The following is a 12,143-nucleotide window of genomic DNA, read 5'->3' on the forward strand; positions in this document are numbered from 1 at the left end:
CTTTGACACGCCATCTGGCGTATCAAAGCAGCTCCTGATTGGTGTAACCATGACTTTAGTACCAGGAACAGGCGGCAGGAAAATGTGCCCGGCTTTGTAAGTACAATTTAAGCACCCGCCAGCACCCCAGCTGCCCTCTCCTGCCTTCGATCAGCTGAAAAACCGTATTTGCGTTTTTAAAAATTTGCAGGTGTTCCCACAAATTTCGGGGGAGTACTGTAGTCGAGTTAGCAGTTGAGGAGAAAGGTACAGATAAGAGAGACTTGCCCAACGAATGGAGTTCCCGGGGAGAAGTATAGGGAGGGGTAAGAGAGGAGATTGTGGAGCTGCAGAGTAAATGCACTTGTAAGTCAATAAAAGGAGTTTGAACTGTATGCTGAAATGGATAAACTAGGGTTACTAGATGTCCGAATTTCCCTGGACATGTCTGGGGGTCCAGATGGCTTTTCAAAACCCACTCTTTGTTTGGGTTTTGAAAAGCTTCCTCTCATGTTGGGCAGGGCCTCCTGCCTGACCAAAGCAGGCAGCGGGGGATGGAGCTAGGGCGGGACTGGGACAGAGATGGGAGGGTCTAGGGCAGGGGTGTCAAAGTCCCTCCTCGAGGGCCGCAATCCAGTCGGATTTTCAGGATTTCCCCAATGAATATGTATGAGATCTATTTGTTTAGTTTCAAGTTTATTAGGATTTTATATACCGCCTATCAAGGTTATCTAAGCGGTTTTTACAATCAGGTACTCAAGCATTTTTCCCTCTCTGTCCCGGTGGGCTCACAATCTATCTAACGTACCTGGGGCTATGGAGGATTAAGTGACTTGCCCAGGGTCACAAGGAGCAGTGCGGGATTTGAACCCACAACCCCAGGGTGCTGAGGCTGTAGATCCAACCACTGCACCACACACTCCCCACACCACACACTGCTTTCATTGTATGCTAATAGATCTCATGCATATTCATTGGGGAAATCCTGAAAACCTAACTGGATTGCGGCCCTCCAGGAGGGACTTTGACACCCCTGGTCTAGGGCAGGGTTAGGCAATTCCGGTCCTCGAGAGCCGGAGCCGGAGCCAGGTCAGGTTATCAGGATCTCCACAATGAATATGTATGCAATGGATTTGCATGCACTGCCTCCTTGAGATGCAAATTTATCTCATGCATATTTCAAGTTCAAGTTTCAAGTTTTATTAAATTTGATAAATCGCTTATTGCATACTAAGCGAGTAACAATTAAAAATACTGTATGTTATATACAACCATAAAAAGGGGGTGAAGAAACCACTAACAGACAATACAGACGAACTGAGGTACATAGGACAGGAACAAAGGTGGGTAAAAGTTACAAATTGCAGTTTCTCGAGAGAGAAGAAAACGAAAATCTAGTAGGGGAAAGAACATTAGGATTGGGGTTTTAAAAAATTGTTTTAAAAAAAATAAAAGAAACTTTACAATGAAATATTTTATAATCAAACTAGTGTTTAAGCCCGTTACATTAACGGGTGCTAGAATATATGGCTGTCTGTCTTTCTTTATTTATGTCTCTCTCCCTGCTCCTGTCTCTTTCTTCCTTTCTTTCTGTCTCTCTCCCTCCTGCAATTTTTCTCTCTCTCTCCCTGGCACCCTTTGTCTGTCTGTCTTTTTTTCTGTCTCTCTCTGGTCCCCTGTCTGTCTTTATTTCTGTCTGTCTCTCTCCCTAGCCTCCTTTGTCTGTCTGTATTTCTTTCTGTATCACTTTCCTTTGCAGAAGCAACAGTGATATTTCCCTTCCCCTCCAAATCCCTGTGAAGTAGTAGCAGCATTTCCCCCCACCCACCCCCATTCCCTTCTCTCCCCCCCACTTTCCTTTGCAGAAGCAGTAGCGTATTTCTCTTCCCCTCCAGGTCCTTGCTGAAGCAGTAGCAGCATTTTCCCCCACCCCCCATTCCCTTCTCTCCCCCCCCCCACTTTCTTTTGCAGAAGCAGCTGTGATATTTCCCTTCCCCTCCAGATCCCTGAGAAGTAGTAGCAGCATTTTCCCCCACCCACCCCCCATTCCCTTCTCTCCCCCACCACCACTTTCCTCTGCAGAAGCAGCAGCGGTATTTCCCTTCCCCTCCAGGTCCCTGCTGAGTATTAGAAGCATTTTCACCCACCCCCCATTCCCTTCTTACCTTGAGCTGCCCTGCTCCGTTCGGCCCCTCCCCCTTTCCTTCCCACGTGCTGGCCTGCTGCGGCTGAAGGTTTTTTTCGGCGACTCCTCCTGTTAAAACGCCCCCCCCCCCTTCCCGCAACCGCTCCTGTTCAAAGCGGCCTGCTGAGGTTCGCGGCCGGCTGTAACGAACCTCGCAGGCCGCTCTCCAACTCGGTAGCATGTTCCCTCTGAGGCGATCGCGTCAGAGGGAACGTGCTACCATGTGGAGAGCGGCCTGCGAGGTTCGTTACAGCCGGCCGCTAACCTCAGCAGGCCGCTTTGAACAGGAGTGGTAGCGGTTGTTGCGGGAAGGGGGGGGGGAGTCGGCGACTTGCTGTGAACAGGAGCGGCAGCGGCGGCAGGACCATGAGCCCTCCTTCCGCCATCCGCCGCCAGCGCCGCTCCCTAACTGGCGCATACGCCTGAAGCCGCGGCCACGGACGGACACAGGACACATCAGGTCCCCACAGGAGATTGGGCAGCCTTTCCTTGCTTTCCCCCTTTGCCACACCCCTTTCCTATGCCTGCTCGTAGGGGAGGGTGTATTCCAGGATCTCACTGTAAAACTCCGGAGTAATGGCTTCGGTCTCACCCTCCTCCTGCTCGCACTGCAAACAATTTGCGTTTATGCTGCCGAACTTCTTGCCTCCCACCCCCCTTCCCTCCGTCTCCGACGCCAAGAGTCGCCGCCAACAACAGTCTCCACCTGCATTGCCCCCGCCGCGCCACTCACTGGCCCGTCGTGCGAGGAACGGAGAACAGGTTCAGGGCTGCCAGGAGTGAGCCCGGCTGAGACTGGCAGGAAGAGGAAGGCGGAGCAGGTGAGCCGCCACTGCGAAAAACTGTAGTGAGCCAGCCAGACCGTGAGTGCGGGCTGTTGTAAGCTTGCATGTGCACTCTTGCCGGCCACGGACATACGGATCACGGAAGCACGCTGATAGGAGTGCGCATGCGCGAGTTAGCCTTTTATATATAGAGATTAAACTGATTAAAAAAGAATATGTTTTAGATATTAAAAGAAGCTTTAAAAAGGAATGTTTTTAGGTTGGTTTTAAATAAGTTCAGGTCTTTAACTTCTCTGATATATAAAGGGAGAGTATTCCAGGTAAGAGGGGCCATAACTGAGAATATGTCGTGACGTCTGGTTCCAATGATCTTCAAAGAAGGAACCGTGAGCAGCCCTTGTGTTGTGGATCTTAGGGATCGAGTCGAATTATATGGAATTAAAAATCGGTCTATGAATTTATTTATCGTGGATATCCTGAAAACCTGACCTGAATCCAGTTCTCGACTGGAATTGCCTACCCCTGGTCTAGGGCAGTGGTTCCTAACCCTGTCCTGGAGGACCACAAGGCCAATCGGGTTTTCAGGATAGCCCTAATGAATATGCATGGAGCAGATTTGCATGCCTGTCACTTCCATTATATGGAAATCTCTCTCATGCAAATTTATTAGGGCTAGCCTGAAAACCCAATAGGCCTGCTGGTCCTCCAGGACAGGGTTGGGAACCATTGGTCTAAGGTATCCGGATTTTACAATCATAAAATCTGGAAACCCTATAGAGAACCAATGAAGTGACTTGAGGAGAGGGGTGATGTGAGCATAGCGACTGACGGACTAAAAGTCGTGCAGAAGAATTTTGAATAGATTGAAGGGGAAGACCTGTCAGAAGCAAGTTGCAGCAGTCTAGGCCAGAGGTGAGAAGGGTTTTGGTAGTCTCTGTTTCACTCTTATGCAGATCCCCTGTACTTGTGCCAAGCTTTCTTGAATTCAAATACAGGTTTTATTCCAGGACAAGCAGGCAGCATATTCTCCACTTGTGGGTGACATCATCCATGGAGCCCCGTCGTGGACAGCTTCTCAAGCAAACTTGATTGAAGATCTTGAAGTTTGCTAGTGCTGCACCGCGCATGCGCGTGTGCCTTCCCGCTCAGCTAGGGGGCGCATCTCCTCATTGTGGCCTTCAGTTCTTAGTCTTCCTCGGAGCCAGAAAGCCCTGTCTCTCTTCTCTGCATTTGATTCTCCATGTCTTCTTCACCGCGGCTCTTTTATTGTTTTTTCAGTATTGGAGTCGCTGTGCATCCCGTCTTTTATTGTTTTTTCCTTTGTTAGACTTCAACCCGGTTGTTGTCTGGCCGCTTGACCTCATGCGGCTGTGGGTTCTTTTTCACTACCTATGTCCTGGCCTCTTTCCGGGTTTTAAAAAGTGCACTAAGTGCAGTCGGGTGATTTCAGTTACTGACCCACACCGTTGGTGTATCCTGTGCCTTGGTTCCGACCACCCTACCAACTGCCCGTGTTGTGCCACCCTTCAACCCCGGGCTCTTCAGCGTCAGCGTGCCAGGGTCACTGAACTTTTCGGTCCCATGGATCAGTCGGTTGACAAGGCCTTGACTCCGGCCTCGGCCTCGGTCTCGACCTCGAAGCCCTCGGCCCAAGCAAGTCTCCCTCGACCTCGAAGGCCTTGACTGCGCCTGCTGCCAAAGCCTCGGCTTCGGGTAAGTCTCCTCTTCCTCCTTTAGGGTCAGCTCCGTTACCAAAGAAGCCTCCCACGGAGTCTCAGGCGTCCTCGGCAGTGAGTGCAGTTCTGCCAGCCTCGACGAGTCCTCCTCTGAAGCTTGCCTCCAAGTTGCGGGAATATTCTACCTCAACGTCACCCTCATTGAAGCGCACTGTTGCACAGGCCCGGCATGAGTCCCTGGTCTCGGTGCCGATGTTTGAGGATATGCTTAAGGCGATCCTGACCATGCAGCTCTCAGCTCTGGCACAGCTTGCCCCGGCCTTGACCTTGCCCCCCGGGACTCAGCCTGAGCGTCGTGTCGAGGTTCTCCGGGGCCAGCCTCGGCAGTCTCGCCATTTGTCCTCGAGTGATTCCTCACCTGCTCGCTTGAGACGGGTTTCTCCCGATGCATGACCTCGTTCAAAGCACCGCTCTAGGCGTACTTCATCTTCGACGCAGTCCCAGGCAAAGCGGCGGAGGGACTCTCCTCCCCGCAGGGGCAGATCTCTGGTGCCTCGGAACTCGAAGGCCCTTGAGGTGTCTGCACACTTGGAGCATGCAGCTCAGCCTCGCCTGTCTCGGTGCCCTCGCGGCCCCCGGGTCGGGGCTCATCGAGGTTGAGATCCCCCTCCTCGCTGCAACGTCGACGGGTCTCTTCCTCCCGAGGCTCCCCAAGGCGTGACCCTCGGGCCTCTGTTCCCGGGACTCCGGGGTCCTCGCCCGGCAGGCGGGTTAAACGCAAGCTTTCCTCGACGCCCCCTTTGTCTCTTAGTCGAGCTTCTTCGGCGTCTCTACAAGTGGACACTGATATGCCGGCGCAGTATTCGAGGGAAGCTTCTCCCTCCTTTTCCGCTGCCCCGAGATCTGGCTCCTCGATGCCACCAGAGGGGTGCTCCTCGGCCAAGCCATCCTCCTTCACCAGGTTTATTTTGGCTATGGGCTCGGCGCTTGGTCTGGACCTCCAGTCTAACTCCAGATACACCAGGGAGTATTTGGAGGAAATGGATCTTCCGCATCCACCGAAGGAATCTCTGCATCTCCCTTTGAACCCGGTACTGAAGCAGACTTTTTTCCGGAATTTGGAAACGCCTTATGCTATTCCCGCCATTCCATCCAAGATGGAGTCCCGCTATCGGACTGTACCATGTAAGGGGTTTGAGAAGTCCCAACTTTCTCACCAGTCCTTGGTGGTCGAGTCTTCCTTGAAGAAATGGAATCCCTCCATGGTCTACGCAGCCGTCCCTCCAGGCAGGGAGGGGCGTACCATGAACAAGTTTGGCCGGCGCCTATACCAAAATTCCATGATGGCGAACCGGGTCCTGAACTACAATTTTACTTTCATGTCCTATCTCAAATACTGCATCAAATCCATACCATCTTTCCAGGATGATTTGCCTGCCCATCGCCGTTCGGAGTTTCTTCATCTTCAGGATACACTATCGCAGATCTGGCTTTATATGCTGCAAGCGACGTATGATGCCTTTGAACTCTCTTCGAGGGTGACGGTCTTTGCGGTCGCTATGCGTTGCCTAGCCTGGCTTCCCATAGTTGATATGGATCCGAACCTTCAGGACCGCTTGGCGAATCTTCCGTGTTTGGGCAACGAACTCTTCGATGACTCTATTGAGGCGGCTACCAAGTGCTTGTTGGATCATGAACGCTCCTTCACCTCCTTGGTACGCCCGAAGGCGAAAGTGCCTCCTCCAAAACCGTACAAGTTGCCTCCTAGGTGTTACCCCCAGAAGTCTACACCTGCATTTTCGTGGCCGCCACCTCGGCACCCACAGCAGCAGAGGGCCTCCCAGAAACCTCAGGCCCCTGCAACGGCTAAGCCGGCTCCGCTTTTTTTGACTATCCTGGTTCGAGCATGCCACCCCCGTTCGTCCACAAGCCCTTCCCTCTGCCCATCAGAGGTCATCTCCGCCTGTTCTATCCCCAGTGGGAGAGACTCACATCAGACCTCTGGGTTCTTTCCATCATTCGGGAAGGCTACTCCCTTCAGTTCTTGCATGTGCCTCCAGACCAGCCTCCAAGCTCGTGTCTTTCCAACAGGTTGCAGCTTCCCCTTCTTCTGCAGGAGGCCCACGCTCTCCTTCGCCTCCAGGCGGTCGAGGAGGTTCCTTTGTCACAGCAGGGCACGGGGTTTTATTCCCGGTATTTCCTAGTCCCCAAAAAGACTGGGGACCTGCGCTCTATCCTGGACCTCAGAGCGCTGAACAAATTTCTAGTCAGGAAAAAGTTCCGCATGCTCTCCCTTCCCACCTTGTACCCCCTAATGGACGAAGGGGACTGGTTATGCTCGCTGGATCTCAAAGATTCCTACATCCACATCCCGATCCATCCAGCCTCAAGCAGATTCCTCCGATTCCGGGTGGGGGATCTCCATCTGCAGTACCAGGTCCTCCCTTTCGGACTAACATCGTCCCTGAGAGTCTTCACCATGTGTCTCATGGTGGTGGCTGTGGCCCTGCGGTCACAGGGTCTTCAGGTGTTTCCATACCTCAACGACTGGCTCATCAAAGTGCCATCCAGGACGGAGGTTATTGCAGCGACCCGACGGACTATTCTGTTCCTTCAGCATCTCGGTTTCGACGTGAACTTCCCCAAGTCCCAGTTGTGCCCTTCTCAGTCCCTTCAGTTCATCGGGGCGGTGCTGGACACGGTTCATCTTCACTCGTTCCTGTCTCAGCCTTGGCAAGATGCGCTTGTTTGTCTTTGCCAGTGGGTTTCTCTTCTGCCCACTGTTTCAGCCAGGCTCATGATGGTCCTCCTGGGTCACATGGCCTCCACTGTGCATGTGACCCCTTTCGCCAGACTCCACCTCAGGATTCATCAGTGGACCCTGGCGTCGCAGTGGAGGCAAGACCGGGATCCGGTCTCTCGGCACATTGTGGTGACTCCTTCGTTGCGGAAGTCTCTCTGCTGGTGGATGCTCTCTTCCAATCTTTCCAGAGGTTTTCACTTTCACGCACCCCCTCCACAGAAGGTCCTGACGACGGACTCTTCTGCGTATGCCTGGGGAGCTCACCTCGACGGTCTACGTACTCAGGGTCATTGGTCTGAGGCAGATCGTCGTTGTCATATCAATCTGCTGCAGCTTCGGGCCATCTTCAATGCGCTGAAGGCTTTTCGTCATTTGCTTCAAGACCGTGTAGTCCTGGTTCGAACGGACAACCAGGTGGCGATGTATTATGTCAACAAACAGGGGGGTACGGGTTCCCTGTCTCTTTGCCAGGAAGCTCTGAAGACTTGAGCTTTGAGACTGGGTGATACATCACAAAATCTTTCTCAGAGCGATCTACATCCAGGGTCAACGGAACTGTTTGGCAGACAAGTTGAGCTTCCTTCTCCAGCCTCACGAATGGATGCTTCATTCTTCCGCTCTGCGTCAGGTTTTTGCTTGGTGGGGGACTCTGCAGATAGATCTGTTTGCGCCCCCCTCAACTACAAGTTGCCTCATTTCTGCTCCAGAATTTACTCCCCACTCCGATTCGAGGCGGATGCTTTCCTTCTGGATTGGACGGGCCGGTTTCTCTATGCATTCCCTCCGTTCCCTCTCATTCTGAAGACTCTCGTCACCCTCAAGTCTGTCCATGCCACCATGATTTTAATAGCTCCTCAGTTGCCCAGACAGCCGTGGTTTTCCCTTCTGCTTCGACTCAGTGTCAGGAAGCCTCTGCTTCTGCCTGTGTTTCCTTCTCTGCTGTCTCAGAGTCGAGGTTCTCTGCTTCATCCCAATCTGCAGTCTCTGCACTTAACAGCTTGGTTCCTCTCGACGTGATTCCATCTTTCCCTTTCTCTCAGTCTGTTATGGATGTTCTCAAGGCCTCTCAGAAGCGATCCATTCGACGGTGTTACGCTCAGAAATGGACTAGATTTACTGCGTGGTGTGCTGCTCATTTCCTGGAGCCACTGTCTGCCTCCCTGTCTTCAGTGCTGGATTATCTGTTGTACTTGTCTCGGTCTGGTCTCAAGTCAACATCGGTTCAAGTTCACCTCAGTGCGATTGCTGCTTTTCATCAGCCACTTGATGGGAAACCGCTCTCAGTCCATCCAGTTGTTTCCCGGTTTATGAAAGGTCTTTTCAATGTTCATCCTCCTCTCAAACCTCCCCCAGTGGTTTGGGATCTTAATGTAGTTCTAGCTCAGTTGATGAAACCTCCGTTTGAACCTATTGATAAGGCACATCTGAAGTATCTCACTTGGAAAGTGGTGTTTCTGATTGCCCTCACGTCTGCTCGCAGGATCAGTGAGCTGCAAGCTCTGGTTGCGGACCCTCCTTTTACTGTTTTTCATCATGACAAGGTGGTCCTTCGTACTCATCCTAAGTTCTTGCCTAAGGTAGTTTCGGATTTCCACCTCAATCAGTCCATTGTTCTTCCTGTGTTTTTTTCCTAAGCTCCACTCTCATCCTGGTGAAGTGGCGCTACATACTCTTGACTGCAAGAGGGCGTTGGCTTTCTATCTGCAACGCACTCAAGCTCATTTCTCGTCTTCTCAACTCTTCACATCTTTTGATCCGAATTGGTTGGGGCGTCCTGTGTCCAAGCACACCTTATCCAACTGGTTGGCTGCTTGTATTTCTATCTGCTACGCTCAGGCGGGTCTCCCTCTGCAAGGTCCGGTCACGGGGCATAAAGTCAGAGCAATGGCGGCATCGGTCGCTTTCCTCAGGTCCACGCCTATTGAAGAGATCTGCAAGGCCGCCACTTGGTCTTTGGTTCATACTTTCATCTCTCACTACTGTCTGGATACTTTTTCCAGATGCGATGGCCAATTCGGCCAGTCTGTTTTGCGTAATCTTTTCTCCTAATTTGGCAACACTCCCACCGTCTCTTTTTGGTTAGCTTGGAGGTCACCCACATGTGGAGAATATGCTGCCTGCTTGTCCTGGGATAAAGCACAGTTACTTACCGTAACAGGTGTTATCCAGGGACAGCAGACAGATATTCTCACAACCCACCCACCTCCCCTGGTTGGCTTCTTTGTGAGCTATCTGAACTGAAGGCCACGATGAGGAGACGCGCCCCCTAGCTGAGCGGGAAGGCACACGCGCATGCACGGTGCAGCACTAGCAAACTTCAAGATCTTCAATCAAGTTTGCTTGAGAAGCTGTCCGTGACGGGGCTCCGTGGATGGCGTCACCCACCTGTGGAGAATATCTGCCTGCTGTCCCTGGATAACACCTGTTACGGTAAGTAACTGTGATTTATCTCCACCACTTCCTTTGGGATTCTGTTCTACTAATTTACCCCCCTTTCTGTAAAGTAGTGTTTCCTTAAGTTCTGAGTCATCTCCTTTCACCTTTATCATAAATCCCCTCATTCCAGAGCTTGCCTCCTGTGTATTTATGCTATGGCAGTATTTTATCATATCTCCCCTCTTCCACTTTTCTTCTAAAGTATACATATTGGGGTCTTTAAGTTTGTTCCCATATGCTTTATGGGAACAAACTTACATTTTTATTAGCCACCTCTTTTACCAATCCCATCCATGTGCAAGTTTTCTCTTGTGATTTGGAGATACTGTAGCTAAGAGGGGAGACATGATTGAGACGTTCAAGTATATCACCAGACGTGTCGAGGTGGAAGATATTTTCCTTCTCCAAGGACCCTCAGCCACAAGAAGGCATCCGCAGCAGTGGAGATGACCAGGAAAAAAATAGGATGCCAAAATGATATAATCACTTTTAATGAACAGCCATTATATGGCCATGTTTCAGCCACTAGGCCTGCATGAGGAGTCTTTTTTTAATTAATTAATTTATTATTTATATTCCACTTATATTCTAAGTGATTTACATTCAGGTACATTATCATATTTCCCTATCTGTCCCGGTGGGCTCAAACTCTATCTAGTGTACCTGGGGCAATGAGGGGATTAAGTGACTTGCCCAGGGTCACAAGAAGCAGCAAGGGATTTGAACCCACAGCCTCAGGGTGCTGAGGCTGTAGCTCTAACCCCTGTGCCACACACTCCCATTAAATGATCTAAAATTGGCAATCTCATAACAGCAGTAGATTTGTCTTTTTGTCCATGGGTGCTTAAAAATGCTTCTGTGTATTACCTTCCCCAGGGAGTACCTGTAGATTTGTATCTTCAAGTCATTTTTCCTGGTCATCTCCACTGTGTGTACCCTGTTGGGGCCAGTCCTGGCTACCTGAATTGATTTTATATGATGCAGTTTCTGTCTACACCTGAGGTGTGGGAGAAAAGGAAGGGGGCTGTGCACCTCCCAATTCTCTGTGCCAAAGCAACAGCGACAAACAAACCAGCTGCGGGACCTTCCTATACATATCCGCGGCTGCTGGCTTTGCCCTGGAAGAAGTGACGTCAGTGGGGTTCAGGGGTTCCCTGCCGCTCAGCTGATCGCAGCAGGGAGATTCCCTTGCCTGGGATCCAGTCTCAAGTCTACCAGTTTATTCTGTTATCAGCCAAGTAGACAGTCCACCTAGCTTTTGTATATTCCACCAGAGTCGCTATGCTGACACCACTCTTCAGGTCACTTCATTGGCTCCCTATCCATTTCTGCATACAGTTCAAACTCCTCTTATTGACTTACAAGTGCATTCACACTGCAGCTCCGTCATATCTTTCCTTTCTTATCTCTCCCTATACTCCTCCCTGGCAAGTCTCTCTTATCTTCTCTACTGTCAACTCCATACTACTTTCCTTCTCTTTGCTGCACGGTACGCCTGCAACAGACTGCCTAAGTCAGGAGTGTCAAAGTCCCTCCTCGAGGGCCGCAATCCAGTCGGGTTTTCAGGATTTCCCCAATGAATATGCATGAGATCTATTAGCATACAATGAAAGCAGTGCATGCAAATAGATCTCATGCATATTCATTGGGGAAAACCTGACTGGATTCCGGCCCTTGAGGAGGGACTTTGACATCCCTGGCCTAAGTCATTACGTGACGTTCGTAGCTGGCAGTATTCAAATTCAGGCTAAAAGCCCACTTTTTCAAGGTTGCTTTTAGCTCCTAACCCCCACTTGCTTGTAAAGCACCCATGCCTGAAAAACTCCCTAGACCCCAATTGTAAGCTTTAAGGAGCAGGAATGGTCTCTTAACATAAGAATTGGCATACCTGGGACAGACTGAAGGTCCACCATGCCTCATTATCCTTTTTCCAACAGTGGCCAATCCAGATCTCAAGTACGTAGCTAGATCCCAAGAAGTAAATCAGATTTTATGCTGCTTATCCTAGGAATAAGCAGTGGATTTTCCCAAAGCCATCTCATTAATGGCCTATGGACTTCTCTTTTAGCAGCGCTATAGAAATAAGAAATAGTAGTAGTAGACTCAGGAAAGCCAGTGTGTATCCTGGGTTTAAGTAATAAGGAATGGATCTAATCTTTGGGATCCCGATGGATACTTAATAACTAAGATTGGCCATTGTTGAAAATGGGATACTGGGCTTAATGGTCCTTTTGGTGTGACCTGTTTATCTTCTATATACCGTATTTGCCGGCGTATAA

Source organism: Geotrypetes seraphini, chromosome 3 (assembly GCF_902459505.1).
Source record: "Geotrypetes seraphini chromosome 3, aGeoSer1.1, whole genome shotgun sequence".
NCBI lineage: Eukaryota > Metazoa > Chordata > Amphibia > Gymnophiona > Dermophiidae > Geotrypetes > Geotrypetes seraphini.